This window comes from Pelophylax lessonae (genome assembly GCF_965119305.1).
Source record: "Pelophylax lessonae genome assembly, chromosome: 8".
Lineage (NCBI taxonomy): Eukaryota > Metazoa > Chordata > Amphibia > Anura > Ranidae > Pelophylax > Pelophylax lessonae.
This window is the reverse complement of record NC_138775.1, coordinates 210,254,149-210,263,720: the sequence shown is the minus strand read 5'-3', so window position 1 is coordinate 210,263,720 and position 9,572 is coordinate 210,254,149. Positions and strand designations below refer to the sequence as shown.

At 46.3% G+C, this 9,572-nt stretch overlaps 1 protein-coding gene across 1 annotated transcript in view; it reads left to right on the top strand.

Annotated features, from left to right (window-relative positions):
• Positions 1-636: 636 nt before the first annotated feature.
• PRRC2C (proline rich coiled-coil 2C) overlaps positions 637-9,572 on the top strand; it is a 138,955-nt gene continuing 130,019 nt past the window's right edge. The window contains exon 1 of the mRNA XM_082266565.1: positions 637-766. The gene's annotated coding sequence lies outside the window, so the exon portion shown is untranslated. The remainder of the gene's footprint in view (positions 767-9,572) is intronic.

The following is a 9,572-nucleotide window of genomic DNA, read 5'->3' as shown; positions in this document are numbered from 1 at the left end:
TATACAACACGGGTCTCACTGTACCCCATTATATCCAACACAGGGGGACACTGCACCCCATTATATCCAACACAGGTCTCATTGCACCCCATTATACCCAACACAGGGGTCACTGCACCCCATTATATCCAACACAGGTCTCACTGCACCCCATTATATACAACACGGGTCTCACTGCACCCCCATTATACACAACACAGGTCTCACTGCACCCCATTATATACAACACGGGTCTCACTGTACCCCATTATATACAACACGGGTCTCACTGTACCCCATTATACACAACACAGGGGGACACTGCACCCCATTATATCCAACACAGGTCTCACTGCACCCCATTATATACAACACAGGGGTCACTGCACCCCATTATATCCAACACAGGTCTCATTGCACCCCATTATACCCAACACAGGTGTCACAGCACCCCATTATACCCAACACAGGGGTCACTGCACTGTATTATATCCAACACAGGTCTCAGTGACGTTCATGACTACCCCCGCACTCTAACACATCACACATCACACACCCTTCATTCATACATTCAGAGTCCGCCTGTCTCCCATTCTCTCCTCCTCACACACTTCTACGCCTCCACTGCGATCCCGCCCCGCCCACTTCCTCCCGTCTCCCTGACATCACTTCCGCCCCTGATCACACTCCACTCCAGCAGCTCCCCGCTGTTAACCGCCATTCACGCTACTGCCGGGAGAAGCTGCCCCGTTCGGATCTTTGGCGGTGTCAGCGCAGGGAACCCCAGGTGAGAAATCCTCACACAGCGGTGACGGGAGGCCGCCGCCCTGTGCCGGTAGCCCGGTGTGTCCTCAGGGCGGCAGGGGGTGACGCACAGGCCTCAGGTAGCCGTGTGTGTGCCGGGCCGGCTGTATAGGAGGCGATCCTTGTGATGTGTATGTGGGGGGATGTGTGATCGGAGCCTCCTCCCCCCCGATGTGATGTGTGGAGTGGAGCCGGCCATTGTGTACACCGAGTGCTGGCCTCACACTGCACATCTGTCCGGATAGGACCAATCTCAGTGCTGGGGGAGGGGAGGGGGGACCAGGGAGATGGGTGATGGCAGTCATCAGCCTCCACTAGTGGGCGATCAGTGTCCTCCCCCCTTCATGGAGGCTCATTGTGATGGAGGATGGTGGCTGTATTGTGTCCTCACTGGAGGCCTGACACCTGGGGAGGGATTCTAATGTCACATCTCACCCATCATTCCATCCTTCTAATCATTTTATATATTATTACACCTTAGTGATCTTCCTTCTAATCATTTTATATATTATTACACCTTAGTGATCTTCCTTCTAATCATTTTATATATTATTACACCTTGGTGATCTTCCTTCTAATCATTTTATATATTATTACACCTTAGTGATCTTCCTTCTAATCATTTTATATATTATTACACCTTGGTGATCTTCCTTCTAATCATTTTATATATTATTACACCTTGGTGATCTTCCTTCTAATCATTTTATATATTATTACACCTTAGTGATCTTCCTTCTAATCATTTTATATATTATTACACCTTAGTGATCTTCCTTCTAATCATTTTATATATTATTATTCCTTAGTGATCTTCCTTCTAATCATTTTATATATTATTACACCTTTAGTGATCTTCCTTCTAATCATTTTATGTATTATTACACCGTAGTGATCTTCACACCGCTCTTCTAAATCGCACAATGTGTTTTATGAAGGCGCATTGAATGTTTTTTAATGCATTGCGTAAAAATATTACACAACACATTATGCATTTTCTATACTTTTTCTATCCCTGATCATCAGGGGAAAGTAGATGTGATTTAAAAAAAAAAAAAAATTGCGTGTTTCAATCAGGGCGCCAAAGATGCAGCAAGCAGGACGCTTCAAAAACGCAGCTCACAACCCAGAGATGTGAGCAATTAGATGGCAATAGGGGTCCATTCACACCATCCATCATCCTCACGCTGTTCCCCAATTTTTATTTTTCTACGTAATTTATTTAAATGTCACACAGACATTTAATTCAGTAGGCTACTTCACGATGCCCTGCAAAAAAAAAAATAGTATTTGCTGTACTTTAAAAAAAAAAAAATAATTATTGCACACACAGTGCCCATGCACCAACTGCAATGCAGCGGCGTTAACCGGGCACACAGGAGAAGGGGCATTTTGCAATGTGGTAGGACTGCGCTGGAATAGCCGCCCAATGCAGTCCCACTGCATCCGGTGTGAGTTGACCTTAAGCGATCTTAACCACTTCAGTTCCCGGAAGGATTTACCCCCATTTTTTGCGATACGGCACTGCGTTGCTTTAACTGACAATTGAGTGATCGTGCGACGCTGTACCCAAATAAAGTTGATGTCTTTTTTTTTCCCCCACAAAGAGCTTTCCTTTGGGGGTATTCGATCACCTCTGTTTGTTTTTTGTGTTATAAACAAAAAAAAAAATGACTATTTTGAAAAAGAAAACAATTTTTTTACTTTCTGCTATAAGGCTGCATTCACATGTCAGCTTATGGATCGCGGGCAGAATCGCCGTAATTCCCCCCCGGATCCGGAGATCATTGCAAATCGCAGGGCGCCTGTGCGTTGCCCGTGATTTGCAATAGCACCCCAAATGCTGAGCGATGTTGCCGCGATTTCCGCCTGCCGAATCGCGGTAACATCGCGCAAAAAAATCGCGGGACGCAATACGCTCCAAAGAAGCTCTTGTGTTTTTTTGGGCGTAATGCGTCCCGCAATTTTTTTTTTTTTTTGCGCGATGTTACCACGATTTGGCAGGTGGAAATCGCGGCAACATCGCTCAGCGTTTGGGGTGCTATTGCAAATCACAGGCAACGCACAGGCATCCCGCGATTTGCAATGATCTCCGGATCGCGGGCGGAATTGCGGTGATTCTGCCCGCGATCCATACGCTGACATGTGAATGCAGCCTAAAACATTCCCAAAAAAAATGTAAAAAAATGTTTTCATCAGTTTAGGCCAATATGTATTATGCTGCATGTTTTTGATAAAAAAATCCTAATAAGCGTGTATTGATTTGCGCAAAAGTTATAGCGTCTACGAACTATGGGATACATTTATGGACTATTTTTTAAAATTGTTTTTACAAGTAATGGAGGCAAACGGCAATTTTTAGCGGGACTGTGACATTGCGGCTGACACATCTGGGGAACAGTGACACCAATACAGTGATCGGTGCTAAAAAAAATGCACTGTTACTGTATAAATGACACTGGCAGGGAAGGGGTTAACACTAGGGGTGATCAAGGGCTTAAGTTTGCTACTAGGGAGTGCTTTCTAACTGATTGGGGGATGGATGTACTGGAGGAAAAGGGAGATCTGTGTTTCAGATTAGCTTAGCTGAAACACAAGATCCCTCTTCCTCTGTGACAGAACAGCCGTCTGCCTTATTTACATAGGCAGACCGCGGTGCTGTCCTTCTCCTGCACAATTGCGGGTGGCAGCTGAACCCACGGATTGGCTCCTGCTGTGTCTAGTCACAGCGGGAGCAGCGCACGCTCCACCGACAACCCCTGCAAAAATTGCATACCTATACATGATTTTGCGCAGCCGGGCCGCCCTGCCGCAGTATATATGCGGTGAGCGGTCTGGAAGTAGTTAGTGATTGTAAAGTCTTGAGTGTTTTTTTTGTTAAAAATACCAAACATGTTATACATACCTGCTCTGCACAGTAGTTTTGCCCAGAGCAGCCCAGATCCTTCCCTTGTATCCACCGCCTGTGCTCCTTGCCCCTCCTTCATGTTGAGTGCCCCCATAGCAAGCAGCTTGCTATGGGGGCAGCCGAGCCACAGCGCCCTGTGTCCATTCAGACACAAAATCACGGCCTGGCCCCGCCCCTGCTCTCTCCTTGTTGGCTTATTGACTTTGACAACAGAGGGAGCCAATGGCGCCGCACAGCTGTCTCAGCCAATGAGGGGAGTCCTGGGCAGCTGGAACAATACTGTAACATCACTGGATCGAGCTGGATGGGCTTAGGTGTATGTATTGGGGGGGGGGGGGGCGCTGCTGCTGCACACAGGCTTTTTAGAATTCATTAAACTAAACAAAAAAAAAAAACCTGACTTTACAATTCCTTTAAGGCTAGGTGCACATTAATGCCCGCACCGCATCAGTCTTGCAGGCAGTTCATATTGCGCTCTGCGATCCGCTGCTGGTGTCAATATAAAGTTAATGACACCCCCAAATCGGTCTGCAGAATGCAGTGCGAACTATGGAATTGGATTGCATGGGTCTGAACGCCCATTTCAATTCCATTGCGGACAAAAAAACGGGACCCTGCACCATTTTGGTGGGAATGCGATTTCAGCCATGCAAACTATGACTGAATTCGCACTGCACAGACATTGCATGTGATGTGCACAGGTATACACTTTTTTTTTTTTTTTTTGCCGTGTTCCAGTGCAGAAAAAATTCGGCATGTTCTGCTTTTGTTGACTGTACTGGAACACTCTGCTCTGGTGTTAACTTTGCCATTGAAATCTATGTAACCTACTGTCCATGTGGTCTGAACCAGCCTTAACCGGCTCCTAAGGACAAATAAATGCACATATTTTTTACCTCCAAATCGTGCATTTATTATTAGTGGTGCACCAAAATTTCGGCAACTAAGTGAGCGCTTCACTTCCCCGCTGACAGGGAAGTGAAGGGCTCACTTAATTCCAGCTAATAGCAGCCGCTCGCCCACCTGCCCAGTGTGTTCATTCATGCACATCATAGTAGTGACATCACCGGGAGGCGGGCCGCCGGCCAGAGGCGCATCTTTTGAAAAGGACACAGGAGGAGCTGAGAGTAAGGAGATTGCATCCTTGGGATGCTGAAGCAGGGGGGGTGCTGAGGCGGGGGGGGGGGTTGCTGAGGTGAGGTTACCAATGGTATTAGTATTATGCAGCATGACGGGGTTAAGGTATTGTCACTGATGCTATAGTGACTGACCAGTGGCAGTTAATTAACCCCTTTGTGCTGCATTAGTGCAACCAGTGTTAATTAACACTGATACTGGTTGCACTAATGCAGCACAAAGGGGTTAATTAACTGCCACTGGTCAGTCACTAATGCATCAGTGGCAATACATTAACCCCCTCATGCTGCATAATACAAACACTTGCCAACCCGTCACAGTACATATACTGTGACAGGGTGGCAGCTACAGGTGTACGTTTGCTGCCTGTTTTTGGTGTATGCCCCTCTTCTATTTTAAAATCATTTGGGGGAAAGTCATTTTCGGTTTTCGGCCAAGGGCATCCTGCATTTTCGGTCCAGAATTTTTTATTTCGGTGCATCCCTATTTATTAAATTTATTTTTTTAAAGGTGAACTTAACCTTCAAAGGGGAGTGGGATACATTTGATGGGCTTTTGCCATGCTGGGAAGGTGCATTTTATTGCAGCAAAATTGTATCGGTGTGCATAGCGCCTAAGGGTCCTTTCACACTATCCGCTGTCCGGCGCGGCCCGTTCTCTGCTCAGCTGGGATCGATCCGCCGATCCCCACTGAGCAGACAGGTGACAGCTCCATCTCCGCTCCTTGTGTGGAGACAGAGCAGTCAAATCCCTGCTGTCCTCTATGGACCGCCTGTCTGTTCTCATCTGATTTGATTCGCTGGACAGATGGAAAATAGGCTTTCCATCCGTCCGGATTTCAGACAGGATCAGTATGGGATAACAGCGGGTGTCAGCGGACATGTCTTTGCTGACATCCGATGCCCCATAGGGATGCATGGAGGATCCGATCAGGTCCGCCTAAAAAACTGACAGGGGGATCTGATCGGATCGTTTGTGTGAAAGGATCCTAATTCATACATTATTGGTCGGCCAATATTTCCCCGGTGCATACACAGTAAGTGACACAAAACCAAAACTGATCAAGTGGTCCGGTGACATTGCGGTAAGGTGTAATTGTATACATCAGGTGAACAACAACCTTGCATGTCAGTGTAGTGAACATAAACCCAATGACTTGCATATCTGAGATGAAGGGCCCGTTCATACTGTTGTATGTTACCGTGGTTCACCTTAATAAAATGGCATCTGCTTTAATCTCAGTGTTGCAGTGTCAGCGTCATACAGCATACATGAGTGTCTACACAGGACACATGGCTGCTGTCTACAGCCATTCATAGACTGCAAATACAAGATGACGGTATGGGCCAGTGCTTACATAAAGCATGCACGTGGACAGATGCCCCAAATGCGAATAGTTTTTGCTCGGGGAATATGTATGTATGTGTGCGTGCTTTATGCAAGTTCCAGCCTACAGTCCCATCTTGTAATCACTTTTTATGGGGGGTCTGTACACAGCAGTTGGAGGGGAATTTTTTATGGAGGTTCTGGATGCTCGTGCACGCCGTTTTAGTAGGTTGGGAAGTTCATCGAAGTCAATGACAGCACTTCAAAATGCATAAACATGCACTGTGATGCGTTGGCAGCAGGTTTAAAAAAAAAATTGTGCAGCCTTTAAAGAAAAATTCCTGGTACGTCATTTTTTTACATTGGTCTAGACTGGGTCAATGTAACTATGCATTTGGGCTCATTCAGACGGTCGCTGAGCGGCTGGCTGTGTCTGCATTCATCTCGGAGCGGTGTGCAGGCAGCCTATAGAACTGGATGCAGACACGGCAACTGCACACAGTCGCACGTCAAAACATGACTTGGTCAGGAGGGAGTGCATGGACCCGAATGAATGAGCCCTATCTCTTACCCATGGGATCCTGTAGAGACTGGAAACATAGGAGAGATCACTGGATTAGCAGTCTACTACAATCTGAGTCCTGTGCGAAGTGGCTGCTCTGCTGCATTCTGAACACAGGAGGTCGGTCAGTCAGCATGTGCACCATTCAGAGAATGCTTTGCGTTTTCTCAATGAATGCAAAGCGTTCTCTGGACAAGGTGGAGAGTGTGACATCGCCACCCCGCCTCTCCACCTTGTCTGGTCAGAGAGTGCTTTGCATTCATTGAGATAATGCAAAGTGTTCCCTGAATGAGCCCAGTGAGCAATTCCTGTGTTCACAATCTTGCAGGGCAGCCATTGAGCACAGGACTCAGAAGCCGGTGGTCATCCCTGTTGAGGCTGGAATCACTACTACTACTTTGATCTCAGTTGCGGTACAGACATATTTAGGCCCCTTTCACACTAGTGCGACTTGTCCCGTGATTTTGGACCGCAAAATCGCATGACAAGTCGTTTTCCATTATTTTCAATGAGCCCCATTCATATCAGTGCGTTTTTGAAGTCGCACCGACTTCAAAGTAGTTCCTGCACTACTTTGGCACGATTTTAATGTTTTTTGAGGTATATAGCCCTGAGCCATTGCTCAAAGTCGCGGCGCGATTCGTGGCAAAATCGCGTTGCATAAGTGTGAAAGGGGCCTTAGTTGGCCCAAGCTGGACCAATGTAACTATGTAAAAATTGCCAAACCATTTCTAAACTGACACTTACCTGGTAATCCTGCAATGAAGGTACTTCCTGTTAATAGGTGACAACGATGTCTTCCAATATATCTCCTACATTGTCACCCTGTTACATCCATTTCTGGTGAAGCATACAAAGTAGATGTGTCTGTTCTCATTACACAGGTATGCTCTGCCATTGTCACCTTCAGGAAACCTATCCTGAACAGTGACATGCTGCTTCTGCAGATCAGGAGCTCCGAGATGCAAAAAGGATAAAATAACTGGAACCTTTGATAATAACACACATGGCAAACTAAATGCCACCTAATTATGGTTTAATGTATGTTCCAACGACCGCTGGGTATACATATCAATTGATGCAAACTTATTCTGCCGACCAGAGATGTATTAGTAATGGCAAGAAGTGAATATTGTCTGAGTGATGATGAAAAGCGTGTTCTTTGTTAGATCTGTTGTGCCTGGTCAAGGGACCTGCGGTGCCTCTGTCAGGAGCAAACTTTGCCCCAAAGCCAGCTCAATTTTGTGTTTTTAATTTAATGTTAGGGGGTGATGGAGAATTGAGGTAATTATGTCTGTGCCTGTTTGGTACCATGAGGAGTAATAGAAAATTAGATTTAAAGCCGAAGTAAACCCATCGACCTGGCATGCCGGAAGTGGTATCTGTCACATTGGTTGTGCTCTCAACCAAACTGTCAAACCATCCAATGGCTGGTGTCGTAACTGATCACCTGCAGCATGGCTGTTGCAGATTAAACAGAGGCTCAGATAGCAGCTTCCTTTGCTGAAAATGAAAGGAGGGTTTACTTTCACTGATCCTAAACACAGTTTAATTTACATTGTCCCTTCTATTTCTGTATGATTGTCCGCGCAATTGTCCGTTAAAGTCACGCAGTGACGAATCGCAAAATAGGGCCTGGTCATTGAGCAGCCAAATCCTCCGGGGCTTAAGTGGTTAAGTACTTGTAAATGGACAAGAATAATATCTGAACGCTTTCTTCTACCTCCAAGTAGTGAGATACAATTAAGCCCATGGCTAAAGTGGTGGTGAACCCCACAGAGATCTCACAAAGTGCTACTTTCCTTATAAGTTTTCAATAATATGATCGTCATGTTACAAGTTTATTCTGCAAGATATTCATGAGAATAGTACTTTAATGTGACTGTAAAGTCTCATGGTTTTAAAAAAAATAAAATAAAAATCACAAACCTGTTCTACTTGCCTCCTCCTGTGCAGTGGTTTTGCGGAGAGCAAGCCGGATCCTCCTCTCCTCGGGTCCCTCTTTGCTGCTCCTTGCCCCTCTCTCCTTTTGAGTGCCCCCCACAGCAAGCAGCTTGGTATGGGGCACCCGAGCTGAGCTGCAGCTCTGTGTCCATTCAGACATGGAGCTGCTGTTGGGCCCGTCCTCTCTCTCTTTCCTGATTGGCTATTTGACTTTGACAGCAGCGGGAGTCAATGGCGCCACTGCTGTGTCTCTGCCAATCAGACGACTGAGGAATTTGTGGACATCGCTTGAGCACAGGTAAGTTTTAGGGGGTGCTGGGGTGGCTTCTACACCAAGAAGGCTTTTTATATTTATGCATTAGGATAAAAAAACCTTCTGACTTTACAACTCCTTTTAATAAAATTGGGGTAAGATTGAGAACTGTGTGGTACTTTGAGTGCTAACAAAATAAGATTGCAGATCTAAACTCCGTGATACATACCTCCTATTCTATGGTGTAGAGTTCCTCACCAGCATCTTCAATCCATTTTATTTATCCCCCCCCCCCCCCCCCCCGGGTGCTGAGCTGTGACTGTCTTCATTGACAGGCCTGGGATGACAGTGCAGTCATCCTGGCACACAGGCGCTGTGCCAGAATGTAAATTGAACTGTGCTAATGAGCAGGCAGGTAGGTGTCTTTTATTGCCGAAAAGTGGATAAGTCAGAAGGTTTTTTTTTTTTTCCCTATTGCATTCTATGCATTAGGATAAAAAGTCTTCTGTGTGCAGCAGCCCCCCCCCCCCCCCAATACTTGAGCCCATCTTGATCCAGCAATGTTGCAGGCGTGTCTTGGCTGCCCGAGACTCTCCCTCCTCATTGGCTGAGAAGGCAGCATGACGCCATTGGCTCCCGCTTCAAATTCAATGAGCAGG